Source organism: Stenella coeruleoalba (genome assembly GCF_951394435.1).
Source record: "Stenella coeruleoalba genome assembly, chromosome: 4".
In the NCBI taxonomy this organism is placed as follows: Eukaryota; Metazoa; Chordata; class Mammalia; order Artiodactyla; family Delphinidae; genus Stenella; species Stenella coeruleoalba.
In genome coordinates this window covers 35,808,269-35,826,687 of record NC_137149.1, presented here as the reverse complement: position 1 = coordinate 35,826,687, position 18,419 = coordinate 35,808,269, and positions in this window count along the sequence as shown.

Below are 18,419 nucleotides of genomic sequence, written 5' to 3'. Positions count from 1 at the left end.
AGCAGCAGTTCTCAACATTGGCTAAGAATTCCCAGCGCCCAGGCCCCTCTCAGTCCTAGTGACTCAGCGTCTTGGAGTGGGGTTTTTTAAGTCCTCAGTGGTTTTATAAGGTCCTCAGGTAATTCCAACGTGCAGTCCAAGCTGAAGTCGCTGGCTTCGGGCCCTGCCTGCTCCAGGTGTGGCCTCCAGGTCCAGAGCACTGGCTCCACCAGGTAGCTTGTTAGAAATGCAAGATTTCAGGCCCACCCCAGACCTGCTGAATCTGAAACTTGGGGGTGAGTTTAGCTAGTCCTCCAGGTGCCATTGATGCTAGTTTAAGTGTGAGAATCTCTTGCCTAGGGCCTTGCAACTCAAAGTGGGTCCACAGGCTGGCAGCGTCAGCATCACTGGATCTTGCGAGATATAGTCTCAGCTCTCTCCGCCCCCCGCCAGACCCACTGAATCAGAATCTGCATTTTAACAAGATGCCCAGGTGATTTAAGCACACAGTAAGGAGTGAGAAGACCCTCCCTTCTTCTCCTCTCCCTGCCCCTCCCCCTACTTTGGATTAGAAGCTCTCATCCAGCCAGGGGTGAGGCCCAGGTCCTGTTTAAGTTGCTACTGTGCTGCACGCAGGCTACTCTAAGTAACAAGGTCAGAGTCACATGAGCCTGGTTACAAGCTGACTCAGCCACTGAGAGCAGGACTCGGTGACAGTTTAATGCAGTGATTCTCAAACTTTAACGTGCATGAGAATGACAAGCTCCTTGAATGTCCCTTAGCTGGCCCCTCCCCAGTGATGCTGATCCCATGAGTCGGGGCCCATGAGTCAGCATTTCCACAGAGCTCCCAAGTGATGTGATGCTGGAGAACCCACGACCATCCTTGGGTAACTCTGATTTAGTGTGGGCTCTGAAGCCAACTTTAGCATGCACTAACTGTGTGTCCCTGTGCCTCAATCACCTCACCTGGCAAATGGGCCTAGCAATGGTTACAACCTCATAGATTGTTATGAGCAGGCAACAGATTCAGACAACTAAAGTGCTTACAAGAGTGCCTAGTACGGACAGGCCCATAATTTTAAGTTTAGTAAACACCACCACCACCACCACAGCCACCTCCATCCCCACTGCCACATCAGCTTCACCACCACCATCACCTTCCCCACCACCACCATCCTCACCACCACCACCATCAATCAATACCATCACCACTGCCACCACCACCACCACCATCACCATCGTTCACCACCACCAACACACCACCACCATCACCCTCAACACCACCGCCATCACCAATACCATCACCATCACCACCCTCCCCGCCGCCAATACCGTCACCATCACCACTACCAGCACCATCATCACTGTTACCATCCTCACCACCACCACCTCCATCACCATCACAATTACCACCAACACCATTATCAGTACCACCACTGCCACCGCCACCACCAATACCGTCACCATTGCCACCCTCCCCACCACCACTACCGTCACCATTGCCACCACTAGCACCATCATCACTGTCACCACCCTCCCCACCACCCCACCAGCACCACCACTGGGTATTCACAGTACAGTTCCAGCCATCAAAGAATGTCAGCCTATGTGGACGAGCAGACAAGAAACTGAGAGGGAGAGAAGGATGTAGAACCTGCTGTCATGTAGCCCAACTCAATTCACTTCAGCACCTGTTCAGAACTAAACGCCATGGGAATGAATACAAAATAGTGACGGGCGTGGGAGACAGAAGAGGAAGCTTTACATGCCCTGCACGTTGGTGGACAAACCTAAAAACCACCTAGACTAGGTGAGGTTAGGACTGTGCTTCTTTCATCTCCGACTGTCGACTCTCGGTCCGGGGCCTGGCATGGCATCAGGAATGAGTCCACAAGACCTGACTTTCCAAAGTCACTTTCCCACTCAGCTTATGCCTCCATTAAACAGGGAAAATGCTAATTTCAAACCTGCTGAAGTATATATTCCTACAAAGCTATGAAGACATTTAATAGTCAAGCACTATTAATACTGAATAACTATTTAATAATTTAATAATCAAAACTAACAGAAAAGCCGAATTTCTAATTTCTAACAGGCTCCCCAATTGACACTGACCATGACCGCTCTTCCCAGGACACATGCCCACACCATCCCACCAGGGAATTCGCAGCGCACTCTCTTCCAGTAACCTAAATCGTCTAAAATCTTGGTCCAGTGCTCTAATGTCTACAGTCCCGCCATCAGATAAGCCAGGGCCCCTCCAGCCTGAACTGGCGGGCAAGCTTGGGACAGCTGCCCAGAGCAAGGGATGCTCTTCTCTGCACTAGCCAAGCACACTGGCTGAGAAGCCAGCCCCTCAGCTTTACATCCTGCTGAAATTTTTAACTTCCTCCAGCTTGCAGTGACCTGGTCCCTTGGCACCAATCGGACGACCTGCAGATAAGATTAATAAATCCCAGATGCAGAAAGCAGTGCCTCTAATGAGGAAGCAGTCGGGATTATGGCAAGATAACAAGACTAGGCCAGGCTCACGTCTAAATCCTGTGCTGCTCCAGCCCTGGCCTGGGCTTCTTCCTGTCGCCCCTGAGACTCCCAGTGGGCCAAGCCTGTACGGGGCTTGGGATGGAAGAGAGGATCCAGCCCTGCCCGCCCTTGGTTGCTCATGGCCATCTCACCAGCCTGGCCCACATAGGGCATTAGTGACAGGACAGAATCAGCCCGGGCATGGGAGCCTCAGGGCGGCAGTGACCATGTTCCCCAAAGTGACTTTCCAACCCCAGATGCCCAGGGGCCTGGGACTCTCTTCCCAGGGGCTAGGAGTGTTTGAACGAGAAGGCTTCTCTTACCTGCAAGGCTCTGGTCATGTGGCTTCCTCGCCCAGGATGCCTGCCCTGCCCATCTGTTCACTCTACAAACACCGACTGTACATCTCCTGGGCTCCTGGCTCGAGTGCAGACGATGAAATGGGAACAGCTGCTGCCTTTGCATTACCCACGATCTGCAGGGGAGGCGGCTTGTAATCAGATGACTGCAATGAAGTAAGGTCAGCGCTCAGAGTCTGGGGGGCTTTCTGGAGGAGGTGGCCCCTAGGCCATGTCTTCAAGGAGAGGCAGGAAGCCCAGGTTAACAAAGGACAAAAAATGAAAAGAAGACACCAAGCCCTACTAGATGTGTGTGTGCATTTCTATGTGTTCCCACGAGCATGGGAGAACGTTCTGGGGGTTCCACCTACCACTGGTTACCCCACACTGGATGGAGAAAAATAGAGTCTATTCATTTCTTTATTCTCTTCTCTGTTTGAATAATTAAAATAACAAATACTACTTTAGTAATTTTGGAAGGCAACACAACTTTTTAAAAAATGTAATAAGGGAAGGAGGGAAATGAAAATTTTAGGGGAAGTTGACCCAAAAGCAAAGATTCTGAAAATCTAATGAATTCTCTATAGAGGGAAGAATGAATTTTGTCAAAAGGCTGTGCCTCTATTTCAAGACTGGCCCCCAAGGGGTTGATCAGACTCGAACTGTGGGGTGAGCAGATCTCTCCACCTAGAGGCAAATGAGACACAGAAGAGGCCAGAGACACCAGGGTGGACAGGTGGACACAGCCGAGCCTCACCACACCTCTCCCGCTAGGAGTATTTTTCACAAACTTTTCAATTTGCAAAGTTTTGAAACTACAGAAAAGTCCCAAGAATAGTATAATGAACTCCTCATACCTTCACCTAAACTCACCATTGTTCACATTTTCCCACAGCTACTTTATAAAGATACATTTCTATATATAAACGTCTATTTTTATGAATCATTTGAAAGTATATTGCAGACATCATGACATCTCACGCTCAGTGCTGTGGCTTTCATCCCTTACCGCCAAAGACATCATGAAATCATAACACAATTATCAAGACCAGGAAATTTTATCGTTGATACATTTCATATTCCAATGTCACCAACTGTTGCAATGATGTCCTATGTAGCAAAATGATTCTTTTTCTTCACGCAGCACTTATTAAATAGCAGTTGTTGGCAGGATGCAGCTCTGTCTCTGTCAGAGGTACTCCAAACCACAAACAAACTTTCCCAAATAATCAAGTGGAAAAGTAAAACATAACAATCAAGAATAATAAACATCATTAAGTACAGAATAATCTTTGACAACAGGGCAGGGCAGCTGGAAGGGGTTCTGGGCACAGCGATAAACGAGGATCAGTCTCAAATCACCCCTCAGCCGATGCCAGCCCTGGTCCTTAGCTCTGTGTCTAAGAAAACACAAACCACACGCTCTCAGGCAGGACAGTAGGGTCCTTCTGTCCTTGGGCTTTGGCAGCGTGGGCCAGGTGGGCCATGGCGCAGAAAAGCAGGGGACCTGGGCTCCCACCTCTCAACTGCTGAGTCACTCTGGAGAAGTCACACAGCCGCTGTGGGCCTCAGTTTTCCCATCTGTAGGGATGGGATCTGGCCACTTCCTCACCCCCGCCCCACTCCATGCAGCCCCAACTGCCCCCACGGCCACGGCCACCCTGAGCGCCGCAGAGTTCTGATCAGGGCCTCTTGATCCGGGTGTCTACCACTACTTTTCTGAGAGTCAGAAATAGTAAAATATATTCGTAGACTGCCCTTGGCTCTCCACTGGCCTCAGGGGGAAAACCAAACTCCTTGGCTTGGATAAAGCCCTTCCTCGTCTGTTCCCCACCTCCCCCTTACCACAGATCCCCTCGGACTCCCCTCACCCGCCATCCCAACCAACGTCAGAAAGCAGCGGCCCTGACCAGCAATGGCATTCTCTACGGGACAGACTGCTAAGGCCATGGAGTCCCAGAGAGGTTGACAAACTTTCCCTAGTTCAACAGCTCAGGAGTGATAGAACCAAGGCACAAAGAAGTGAGCTCCAAGCCCGATCCCTTCATCCCACATTAAAGGCAAAATGTTTCATCGATGCAGGTCTCTACATGCACACTGCCTCTGGACAGTGCTGGAAAGGAAATTACAACAGTGGTTCAGAGGGTGCTAGGAATAGAGGTGGATGCTGGTGTGTTTTTTCTTTATGCAATACTTCCATTAATTTTGTATGGTGTAAAATTTTCACAGTGGAAAAATAAAAGTGGCTAGAAATTGGCAGGCGCTAAGTGATGAAGAATTCCACAAGCATCTCAGTGTCACTATATGCTGATATAGCTGATATGCTATGCACAGGAGATAAAACTGGTGGCCTGATTTCAGCTGGGAACTCACCTCAGTGTGGCTGGCACAGGTAGGATTTCCCCCTGAGCTCTGCCCAGGCAGGTGGACGCTGCCCTAGCCCATGACCCTACCCACATCTGCAGCATGCCTGCCTATCCTGGGCTCTCTCTGCACCTGGAAGACTTCAGGGTTTTTTTTGTCCAATTGAAGTAATAGATGCCTCATGGCTCCCTTTAAAGAGCTTAAGAGAGTAACCATATATTTATTTAATGATCATTTTGAATCCCATCAAGACCCATTATCCTCTGAACTTCAGCTTCTTCATCCATATAAGAGATAATAATACTGGCATCCACAGGGCTGTAACTGAAACTCTTAACAGTGGAGGAGGTACCCTGCTCAGTAGACAGGCAGCATCATTACCACTGACTGAGAATCTACTAAGTGTCAGATACTTTCCCAGGCACTGATGGTATAGAGATGAACAAGACGCAGTGCTGCCCTGGAGTGATTACAGGCTCTTCGTGTAGGAGGAAGCACAATAAATCCCTAAAGGGCTAGTACGTGACCTTGAGCACAGCAGGGAGCCACTGGTTAAGGTTTATGCCTGGGAGGAAAAGGTCAGATACCCATGCAGTTCAGACCACTTGCTCAGGGTCAACACGGAGGGCTGCCTGGAGGGGGCCCCCAGAGGCACAGTGCTGAGGCTGTGTCCTCACCTGGTAGGGGACGAAGAGGCCTGAGGTGAGCCACGGATGTGAATATTTCAGGAGGCAAAACCCATAGGACGAGAGGGACAAAGAAGATTTCCTAAAGCTTGAATTAAGCTGTATTTTACATTTTAATCTATTTTTAAATCTCGTCAAAGGGTTCACCAAGCTCCTTATCATTCCTACCACAGGGCTGCTTTTCTGCAGAAATGTGAAGCAGCCCTGCTTCACCTCACCCTTGGCTTCCCGCTGCCCTCAGGGTGAAAACCAAGGGTGGGGGGATGGGGGAGGGAGGTCAGGAGACTAAGGGAGATAAGGGAGATAATACCTCCATGTTTACAAATAGGGAAATGGAGGCTCTCAGAGGCAGAGGGACTGGCCTAAGGTTCCACCGAACATGCAAGAAGACTGGGATTTGAACACAGGTCTGTCAGGCCCCAGGGCCTGCTTCATGGCGTCACCCAGCAGGTGAACCTCCTAGCAGCACTGATAGCCCAGGTGGCCAGAAAGAGTTGGAGTCTTTCAAAATGGCGGGCAGGGCACAGCCCTCATTGTCGTGAACAGGGACACCTACCTGGGCACCCACTGGCATCCTGGAACCAGAAAGGGAGCTCAGGAAGAGAGACAGTGTTGGTAGTCAGATGTCAGGCTTCCCCAAGAGGAAAATATTTAGCAAACATTGCTGTAGAGAAGGAGTGAGCCCGAGACTTAGAAGGGATGTTGAGAAAGGCCATCTGGTCCCACCTCCCCATTGTACAGATGGGACATGGAGCCCAGAGATGGTGTGTCTAATGCAAATGTACACAGGGAGGCAGGATTTGAACCCAATCCTTTGCTCTCCTTACCCTTACCTCATACTTAGCCTGGTAAAGGTGTATAAGCCACATCACCACCGGCTCCAGGAAGTCCTCCATGACTGCCAAGGCTCCTGCCCCTGAAATCCTGGGACTCCCAAAAAAGCCTGGACTTCACTGTCAGACCCAGAGTCGAATCCTGGCTCCATCCCTTATTTCCTGTAGGACCTAAATCAAGTCATGTCACCTGAACGAAAGAAAACCCTGCCTCCTGAGAATGTTGTAAGGATTACATGAATTAAGAAGACCCCTGCAGAGTCTAGACTTCCATGGATGGGCCCAGAGAACAGCCATACAATAACAGCTGCGTTCCCTTTAATGTCAGTGCCACAGACTCTGCTCCCCTCCAATGCCACTACCTACGTCAGAGCCACCACCTTCTCTGCGGCCTGGGAAGCACCTGACCCCGTCCTGCCACGGGGCCTCTCACACGCTGCAGGCCATCCCTCATCCCTCTGCCTGGTCACCTCTCCTCTCCCCATGCCAAGCCTCCTCAACTCCAAAAGCAAGTTTGTTCACTAAGGCCCTGACGTTAACCCAAAGCCGCCAACTCTGATTCCTGCCCCTTCCACTTCCGGCCAGTCCTGCGTCACTTCCTGCCACGGACTTTTAAAGTGGAGCCTGACTCTTCCCCTTACGCTTCCTGTCCCCAGCCCACCTCATTAGCCACGCCCACAGCCTGCTTCCTGTCCCCGCCCCAAAGGAACCACGCCGTGGGGAAGTCTTCAGCCTCGATTGCTCCATTTAAAAAGAAGGGCAGGCTACAAAGTTGGTTCAGTATGACCCCAGTAAAATACAAAACTAGCATATATGTTCAGAGGGCAAAAAAAATAAAGATTAGAGGTGCTTTTCAAACAGTTTTTGCTTTTTTTCATGACATGAAAACTTGTTGGACAGTCCACATGAAGCTGCTCTTGGAAGGACCCACACCCAAACCTCAGCCTCTTAAGCCACCTTTGCTGAGCCCACCCAGAAAGCGCCAGCGTGGGTGGAGAGAGGGCAAGGCTCTCGTCCTGAGGCTCCACCGCTCACTAACTCTGACGGTTCAATGACTGTGTAACCTCCCAGGGCCTCCTGTGCCCTCCTACCTTCTTACACGGTGGTTGAGGGGCCCAGAGAGAAGCAGAAAGCACCTGCCCAGGGAGCACTCAGTAAATACCACTGCTGAGAGGCAGACTGGATAGAGCTGGACAGGAAGGCAGAGGCCAAGGGGGAGGGGGGGTGGTCGCTGGCCGTGCTCTCCTGGGAGACCCTGATGGGATACTGCCGCAAACCCACAGGAAACCAGGCCTCTCACCCCCACACACAGCCACCTCCTCTGCAGAAGGTGACCCTACCCATTCTGCCAGCCGGAGAACAAGAGGAAGGGAGTGGCCCAGGGTGGCCCCGAGTCAGGCTGCATGGGACTCTTGGGGCAGGACTCCTTCCTCTGGGCCCTAAAAGCAGCATTGTTAAACCAAGAGCTGCCACTCATGAGAGCCTACTCTATGCCAGGCAATGTGCTGGACCTACCCATCTCAATCCATCCTCAGTCCATCCGTCCTTGTGAAACAAGTAACAGTATTATCCCCATTTGACAGATAAGGAAACTGAGGCTCAAAGAGGTGAAGTCACCTGCCCAAGGTCTGTGGCTTGTAAGTGGCAAAGCCAGGACTGAACCCAGGTATGTCTGACTCTAAGGCCACTTCCCAGGTGCCCAAAGAACTGTCAATTTTGTTTTCTATCCTCAGGACCCAGCACCATGAATGCTCTTAGAAGGCACCCAAGAACATTTTTAGGAATGAACAGCCAGGCTCCTTCCTGCACATCATGCCATCACCTTCCAAGAACCAGGCATATTGACAGCAAATCAAATGTCACTGAATGAGTGACATATATAAAACAGTAAAACTTCTATAAAACAGTAAAACTTTTTCAATCATGAAAAACTTCCAATATCATCAGAAAACCACCTACCAAACCAAAACACCAAACACACCCACAAACACAATCTGATAAAATTGCTACTCGTATGCAGGACCCCCATAACAAAATTCTCATCAAATAGAGGAACGATAGTTGTTTATCAACAGTTACAGGAACATGATGACACTTCCTTTGGAATATTCTGTGCATGTGACGTCTTCTTTTTTCTTTAGCTTTTCACTGTAAAATCTTACCAGGTGCTGAACAGGAGAGAAACTTTGAGGTGGGGATGAGCAATGGGAACAATAACTGTGCGGCAAGAAAAACAAAGCATCGTGGCAGCACCCGTACTCCTCTTCCATCAGACAGAATTCAATACAATTCAACCAACGTGCACCAAGTTAACAGGAATAACAGTCCCTGCTTATACAGCAGTCTCTCTGTACTAGAAACTGTTCCAAACTTTCCAGATTCTCTATTATTCCACAGCCCTGTGACATTCTGCCAGCCAGAATGTGAAGATAGAGCCACTAGGGTGGCCCAGGCACTGCCTCATCCGCAAAATGCCAAAGTAAATACATTTATAAGACTGACGAAGCCTCAGCCATTCTGCATACCTGGGGGTAGATGGCTGCTATCCCTTAGGCAGCCAAAACGCACCAGGTCCTTACACGCATAATCCTGGTGCTCACGAGGTCCTGGAGAGGCACATGTTATTTTCCTCATTTTATAGGGACAAAATTTCAGCTGAAAGTAAGTAAAGGACTTGCTCGAGTCCCCACCTGAATACAAAGCCTTTGCTTTCTGCTACTACGTGCTGACTCTTCGCAAACCCCCTGCACCATTTTGTAATCTCCCCTTTATTGATGTGCAAGGGCCCCTTAAGGAGTCCCAGAAAAGGTCTCAGCCATTAGGCTGTTTCTGTCCCACCTCTCCTGAAATGAGTCACATCATCACACCACTAAGAACAAGCAGTGTGACTCGTGACTTTCAAGCCAAGAGCAACTTCTTTTGTGGTTTCCACATCCTTTCTCCACCAGCCACTCAATGTCGTCCGATATGCCTAGGGCACTCCTCAACAGATACTTACGAATGACTCCAGAACTGGAGGACAGGGGAAAGGGTGGCAAGGCTGAAGCAAGCAGGGAGAGACAAGGGGCTCAAATCGGAACACTAATTATGGGGCTTGGGTGCTCGGACCAAGATGAACTTACTGCCAGGTTATTTACTACCAGGTTACTACCACCATCGGGAAGGAAGATGGTTAAGGATGATTTCATCAGATGCAGACATTTGCCGAATCCCTCGAATGTGCCGGCCCAGGGCTGGGTGTCCCAATGGTTCCCCCACATGCGTGAGGAGTTCCCGTCAAGTCAGGGAGGAAGGCAAGGGAACAGAGTGCAGCAAACCCAGGTGATAAGTGCAGACCAGGGCTGTGGGTCCCAGTAGGGTGTGACAAAAGAGACATCTGAAGTGGGCCCTGGCAGGGGTGAAATGTGGACATGCAGACAAGGGAATAGGGGTCTAAGGAAGGTTGAATGGCATTTAGGCAGGGAGAGCAGCAGAGAACCACATTCAATCAACATCCCGGTGCCTGCCCAATACCAGGCCCTGTGCTGTGCACAGGGGCTTCAGACACGAATCCCAGCCAGGCCCTGAGCTCCAGCCAGTGGGGAAGAAAAACTGTGAAAGACAACAGTCCCACAGTATGGCCAAAGCTGGGACAGAAAGATGTGCAAGGCTTGGGGAGTCAGGGAAGTACCCGAGGATATGAGCCTAAGCCACCCCTAGAGGCGGCAGAAAGGGCGCGCTAGAGAGAGGGTACAGATGTGCAAAGACAGGAGGAACGGAGGGCAGGTTCAAGGAAGGCAGACTCTTCCATATGGTAGGGGACAGTGTTATGGACTGAATGTCTGTGTCCCCCCCCCACAAATTCATATGTTGAAACCCCAATCCCCAATGTGATGGTATTTGGAGATGAGGCTTTCAGGAGGTGATTACGCCCTCATGACGGGATTAGCATCCTTATAAGAAGACACACAAGGGAGCTTACTTCCTCTCTCTGTCCACCTCCTGAGCACACAGTGAGAAGGTAGCCATCTGCAAGCCAGGAAGAGAACTCTCACCAGAAACAGAATCAGCCACCACCTTGATTTTATACTTCCCAGCTCTAGAACTGTGAGAAATAAATTTCTGTTATGTAAGCTGCCCAGTCTATGGCATTTTTTGTTATAGCAGCCAAAGCAGACTAAGATAATTGGTAAAAGCAAGAGCATCGAGAGATGAGGTCACAGATGTGGTGACAAGGAGTGTGTGCTTCATCCCAGGACCGGCGGAGTCCATCGAGCAGAGGGGTGACACAGCCAGGTGTGGTTTCTGAAAGATATCAGCCTTTCTTGGTATGACTGTTTGTCTTCCCAAATACTCCCAATAACTCAAGAGCCACTCCGAGGAAGGAGTGGGTGGGCAGAACCTTCAGACGGTCCTCGGAGAGCACTGGACCCTCAAGGTCTGTTCACAGAGACCTGGGGTGAAGCAAGTGCTGGTCCTAATGCAGCTCTTTCTCCAGCCCAGCTCAGTTCAGTCAGTGACAGTCCTGGAGGCTCCTCCTTCCCAGGGCCCAGTCTTAGGAACATGAGAATACTTGGAGGTTGAGACGGAACCAATGTGATACTGATGGGCACATGACAACACAGAGACACAGGTGTCTGCAAAGGGATGGTGGCCAGTACCTAAAACAGAGCAGAACCATCAGAACTTTGGGGCACTGGGAGATGGTGACCAGGCCTGGGTTTCAAACCACATTCCATGGAGCCCTGGTCCACCCTGAAGAGGCTCAGGGGTATCAGAGATCAGGGTTCTGGAGCAACAAATGTTTGGTTCTATTTTTTATAGGTAGAATCATTTTAAACTACAAACACGGCATACAAGCTCAAATGAGCTGCACATCAAATGTCGACCCTCTGTAGACGCCACTGCATGGACCTGGGTTGCCAGGTGAATACTCAGTTTTATACACGTCTTGGGGTTGAGACTCTCCTGTCATCTCCAGCAAAATGGGTCCTGAAACTAGAAGACAAGTTGTTGACAAAAACCTTACCGATTGCAAATGTGGTAGGTAAAGATTCTGAGAACAGAATATTTTCACAACCACAACAAAGCCCAATTAACACTCAGGGTGCCATGGCTGTTAAGAATATTACTGTCACCCCAAACTTTTCATTTTGAAAGTTACATGCATCAAGGCAACCTCACTGTTCTCATGGACTGACGTGACGTGAAGCACTATAAGTTTAGAGTCATAAAATAAATATGAAAATAAACTATTGCCAGACTGCTACATCCCGACCCAGTATTTCTGACTCAGCCCCTCAAGGTGGGGCCTGAGAATGTGCGCTACTAAAATGCTCCCAGGTGACGTTGATGCTGCTGGCCCAGGACCCTACTCGGAGAACCACTGCTCTAATCTGCTCTTTACAAACTCTGCTTACTGTGACTCATTAGGGCAGGTGGTCCCATAAGCCCGGAAAGGTAGGTCCTCCTACGACAGCAAGGATGGGGGAAGGCAGAGGAACAGGCATTCCAGGGACTGGGGCAGCAAACACGTGGAATCTGGAAACAGTGGGTAAGGAAGTCAGTAGTTCACTGGGGTCAAAGAGGTGGCTAGGAGTAATGAGGTGCAGGATGAGGTGGGAGGAAAAAGCGGGGGCTGTAGAAATCAGGCTTACAAGGGTGGAACTGAACATCAGCTATGGACCAGGCCCTGTCTTTGCTGCTATTGATCTCTCATTTCATTGCATTGTGGTCAGAGAACACACTTTGTATTATTTCTATCCTTTCAAGTTTATCGAGGTTGTTTTATGGCTGAGCATATGGTCTATCCTGGAGAACGATCCCTGTGCCCTTGAGAAGAATATATATTCTTGGCGAGGACATGGAGAAAAGGGAACCTCTGTGCACTGTTGGGTGGGAATGTAAATTGGTGTAGCCACTATGGAAAATAGTATGGAGGTTCCTCAAAAAATTAAAAATAGAACCACCACATGATCCAGCATTTCTGGGTATTTACCCAGAGAAGATGAAAACACTAACTTGAAAAGATAAACACACCCCCGTGTTCATTGCAGCATTATTTACAATGGCCAAGAAATTAAAAGAACCTAAGTGTCTGTCAGCGGATGAATGGATAAAGAAACTATGAAATAGATAGATATAAAATGGAGTATGATTCAGCCACAAAAAAAGAATGAAATCTTGCTATTCGTGAGACATGGATGGACCTTGAGGGCATTATGCCAAGTGAAATAAATCAGACAGAGAAAGAAAAATACCACATGATCTCACTTATATGTGGAATCTTAAAAAACAACAACAAAAACCAGACTCATAGATACAGAGAACAGATTGGTGGCTGTCAGAGGCGGGGGACAGGAGAGTGGGCAAAATGGGTTAAGGAGGTCACCAAGCGCAAACTTCCAGTTATAAAATACACAATTCATGGGGATGCAATATAAGCACGGTGACTACAGTTAGTAATACCATATTGTGTATTTGAAACTTGCTAAGAGAGTAGATCTTAAAAGTTTTCATCACAAGAAAAAATTTTTGGCAACTATATGTGGCAATGGATGTTAACTACACTTATTTTGGTGATCACTTCACAATGTATACAAATATCAAATTATTATGTTATACACCTGAAATTAATATAATGGTTTATATCAATTATACCTCAATTCTACACATATATGTGTATATGTATATTCTTATGTTGGTGGAGTATTCTCTAGGTGTCTGTTAAGTCTGGTTGGTTTATAGTGTCCTTCAAGTTTTCTATTTCTTTACTGATCTTCTGTCTAGTTGTTCTATCCATTATTGAAAGTAGGGTATTGAAGTATCCAAATATTATTGCTGAATTATTTACTTCTCCCTTCTTTTAGATCAGTTTTTGCTTCAAATATTGATATTTTGGTGTTCTGTTGTTAGATGCATGTGTGTTTCTAGTTGTTATATCTTCCTAATGGATTGATCCTTTTATCATTGTAAAATGTTATTAAATGTCATTATAAAATGTCCTTCTTTATCTCTATTTATTTATTTATTTTTTGCGGTACGTGGGCCTCTCACTGTTGTGGCTTCTCCCGTTGCGGAGCACAGGCTCCGGACGCACAGGCTCAGTGGCCATGGCTCACGGGCCCAGCCGCTCTGCGGCATATGGGATCTTCCCCGACCGGGGCACGAACCCGTGTTCCCTGCATTGGCAGGCAGACTCTCAACCACTGTGCCACCAGGGAAGCCCTTTATCTCTATTTTTTATTTTAAATCTATCTGGTATGATATCAGTATAGTCACTCTAGCTTTCTTATGGTTGCTCTTTGCATGATGTATCTTTTTCCATTCTTTTACTTTCAACCTATTTGTATCTTTGAGCCTAAAGAAGTATGTCACCTGTAGACAGCATATAGTTAGATCATTTTTAATATACTCTAACAATCTCTGCCTTTTGATTGGGTTGGGGTTTTTTAAAATATTTATTTTTGGCTGCATTGTGTCTTAGTTGTGGTACGCAGGATCTTCGTTGCGGCACACAGGCTTCTCTTTAGTTGTAGCACACGGGCTCCAGAGCGCGTGGGCTCTGTAGTTGCGGCGTGCAGGCTCAGTAGTTGCGGCATGCAGGCTTAGTTGCCCCGCGGCATGTGGGATCTCAGTTCCCCGTCTAGGGGTCGAACCTGCATCCCCTGCATTGGAAGGCAAGTTCTTAACCACTGGATGACCAGGGAAGTCCCTGATTGGGTTGTTTAAGCCATTCACATTTAATGTTATTATTTATACAGTTGAGTTTACCTCTGCCATTTTTACTTTTTGTTTTCTACAAGTCTCATGTCAGTTTACTTCCTCTATTCCTCCTTTACCGTGTTCTTTTGCATTAAATGAATCGGGCATATGTCACAGCAAGAACTTCAAAGAGCTTATTCCTTTTAATTCAGATAACAAAATCACCTCTCCAGCAATTTTTAGTTTCTTAAAATGGTTCATTTTCTAATCGACCATGATTTTTTTCTCTCTGGTTCCAGTAAACAGGAGCAAATGAATTATTCACCCAATAGTCATAGAACATCATCTATAATAATGTCCATGACCAGATTCCTGGGTTGGACAATTTGAGGCTAGAATTTGACCTTCCCACAAAGAGGAGGCATGGGGCCACTCACGGTGTTTTGAGGACCACCTTCATGACATGGGATGTTACAAAGTGTCATAACAGTTCAGTGCTTCAGACCAAGGCGGGAAAGGATGGTTGGAATTCACGACAGAGTCCATAGCATGGATATTTTCAAGGGCTGTGGTACTGCTTTCACAGACACCTGGCACAGATGCTAACAAAGATCTGGTGAGCGGAGGGGTTTTCTATACCAGCTACGATGAACAGGTGAGACACCACAAACTGATCAGCCCACATCCCTTCCAGGGAGTGATTTAATACCCGCCCCCCATCTCCTTGTCACTTGACCTCTTAGTTGACCTACCTACAATGCCCTCTGTTCATCAACAAATATGAAGGGAAACTACAATCCGGGAGCTTGTGAATTGTGAAATCCCCAATTCACAGTTTATGTTGTGAACATCTGAGGTTTGGGGCACCCAGCACCCCTCCCCCATCTTCTGACTGGAACACTCCCAATTTCCGATATCCTATCCAGCAACAGGACTTGTTTGCGTATTTGGTATGAAGTGTCTTGCATTCACCTTTAGCCATGCCTATAGAAAACTCAGGGGATCTGCAATGCCCAGGCGCTCATAAACTGGGCTCATCCTGGGTATCTGGTGCACTTCCAGGGAGAGATAGATACTAAAAGTAAAGTGCCCATTTGCCCAATAGTTTAAACAGATCAGGCATAATTTGGGGGCATCCGGGCCCTTGTTTAAATAAGGTGTCTGGTTGGCAAAAGAACCTCTTCCAGCCCTGATCCTGAAAGGCTCCAAGACTTGCCGCAGAAACTCAATTACCGCCAGGCTTAATGAGCTCACTCACCCAGCTGCCCTGGCCCACAGAGCAGCCCCGCCAACTTCCAAAAAGAAGATGTGTCTTCCAAAGCGTATTCTGAGGTGCAGCTTGGGAGAAATGGAAACATCAGACCAGTTTAACAAGAAATATGACCTGTGAACACAAGAACATGGTTTGGATTCTGAAGAACAGCTGTCTAACATTTTTTTTTTTTTTTTTTTTTTTGCCCTTAACTAAACGCAGACTGCACTGCAAGGCTGTGAAATCCCCGTGTGCAGGGGAAGGGTAGCTTTACTGAGTTCTACAGAAACTTCACAAATGTCATCTCTGGGCTGATAGAACCACCAGGGGTGTTTCAACCACGAGTACTGAGGGGTCGGAGCTTTGGAGAATTGATGTCACTAGAGGAGGCTGCTACAGAGAAAGGAGTGGGGCTTATTGAGGGCAGAGTGGACCTGATGCAAACAACAGAGAGAAGAACCTACGGCACCCGGTTACAGTCCCTCCCAACACGAACATTATAGGAATATGAAACATATTCATTCTTCCTTTCTTGGCCCAGAAGTGAAAACAATTCAGTCATAATACTATAAACAGCAAATATTAAGGCTAAAGCCCAAAAGTGATTGACCACCTACTGTGCCCCTCACCCTGTGCTGGGTGCTGGGAATCCCACTGTGAACCAGGCAGCATCCCTACTTTCCCAGAACCTTCTGTCTAGTGGGAGAGTCGGACAAGTCACTGGCAGCTGGAATACAGAATCCAGGGCAGTGACAGAGGGATGTGCGGAGCAACAGGAACCCTGGGGACATAGCTGACCTGGCCTGCGGATGCGGAAGGATTGTCAAGGAAGGTTTTCTGGAGGAAATAAGGCTGATGGTGGATCTTAAGCACACGTGGAGGATGTTCAACTGGGTGAATGGGGGCAGGAAAGGCTAATGGGCAGATCTGCCAGAGGGAACAGCATGTGCAAAGGCCCGGCTCAGTAAGGAATGGCAGGCGGATGGTACAGCTGGAAACATGCTCTACTGAAGGCCTGGAAGGAGAGAGGCAGGGGCAGGCCACGCCACCCTGGCAAGATCAGGAGAGTGCCGGAAGCCTGTTTAGTCCGCCTCTCTGCCTCCGGGCTGTTCCTATCTTAATCCAGCCCTGGTGACCTCATCCACTGTATCTTCACTTGTAGAGTAAGCAAACAGGTCTCTCCTAGGCTCCATCATCCAAGCCGGGCCATGGAACCTGCAGGGATTCACAGGTGGGGGGGTGAGGGAGGGAGGTATTCCTGGCAGAGGGAGCTGGCAAGCAAGGGTCTGAAAGAAGGGACAGTGCTTAGGAGGGGGGTACAATTCACCAGGGGAAACATGGGAATTGAGTTGGGAGCAGGCCATGGGGGCCCTGAACACAGGCTAAGCTGGCCGCACTCTTTTCATAAGTAATCAGCAACTGGAGTAGCCAGAGGTCTGACCCCCATCACTGCCATTTCTACCTGGGCAATCTCAGGTAATAAGTCATTCATTCTTCACCAATGAGGTGGTATGGGCCCAACAGGGGCTGGAGAGGAAGACTCGCTGTTGCCCTCAATAACCCACTTCCACTTACACGTCAGCACGATCCACTCCTCAGTCCCCACCCGAGCAGTAGCAGAAGGCCAGCAACTCGCAGGCAGGTGTGCATGGAGAAGACAAGGAGGACAATATTCGCTGACCCCTGCAAAACCTGGACAAAGCCCTTCACGGGCATCTCTCCACGTGGAATACATGGCACCCTGGGTTGGGGAGAGGGGTGTGACCCCCCAGGACACCAGAACTCCCAGGGGTGATGTGCTTCGTCTCCCTCGAGGCTCCTGGCTGGGTGGGGAGTGGAGTTCAACCCAGACTCCCTCCCAGGTCTGGCAGAAAGCAGATGGTCTGGAGCAGAGGAGATGCGCAAAACATGGAGGTGGCCTTGCCAGGCCCTGAGAATCAGCTTCCCTCGAGCAATCAGCTCTGGCCATTGGGCAGCCCTGCCCACTGCTCTGAGAAGCATGGAGAGATCTCCACCTTCAGAGACCATGGGAAATGAACATGCAAACTCTTCAGAGGACAGAAGAATTCTGGTGCGGTTACTCTATGCAGAGGGAGTAAAAACGCTAGAGCCATTGAGTGGAGGCGACTCAGAAGAGTGTCCCAACGCTGTTCATCCTAATCACGTTGCCGCCAGTTACAGAGAGCCTACCACGCACCAGGCTGTATGTGGATCCAGCCTGTTCCCCTCACAAGGTCTGCCCTCAGGGCTCCCAGCTAGAGACCCAGCTCTCACCGCCCTGCGATTGTTTACCGAGTCTCCTTCCTCATATTCTCCAGGTAACAGTCACAGTCTTGGTGATGGGGTTTGTGTTTTATTTGTGGGTCTCCCCTCTCTCGGAATGAAAGCTGCCATGGGCAGGGACCTTGCCGCGCCTGGTCTTCCTGGGGCTCTAGTTCCTTCCAGGGGCACACAGGAGGCCCACAGATGTGCACTGTCACTCTTTGTTATCAGACTGAGTGCCTTGTTTACAGAGGAGGAAACTGAAACATGGGAGAATGTAACTCACTTGCCCAGGGCCACATACTTCACAGAAGGCAGAGCCACCATCCTCTGGGCCTGGTCCCTGCCCCTGAGGAGCATAGCGTCTAGAGCAGCACTGCCCCCCAAAATACAATGTGAATCCCAGGTAAAAATTTAAATTTTCTAGCAGCCACGTTAAAAAAAAGTAAAAAGAGACCAGCGAAACTAATTTCAATGATACATTTCATTTAGCCCGA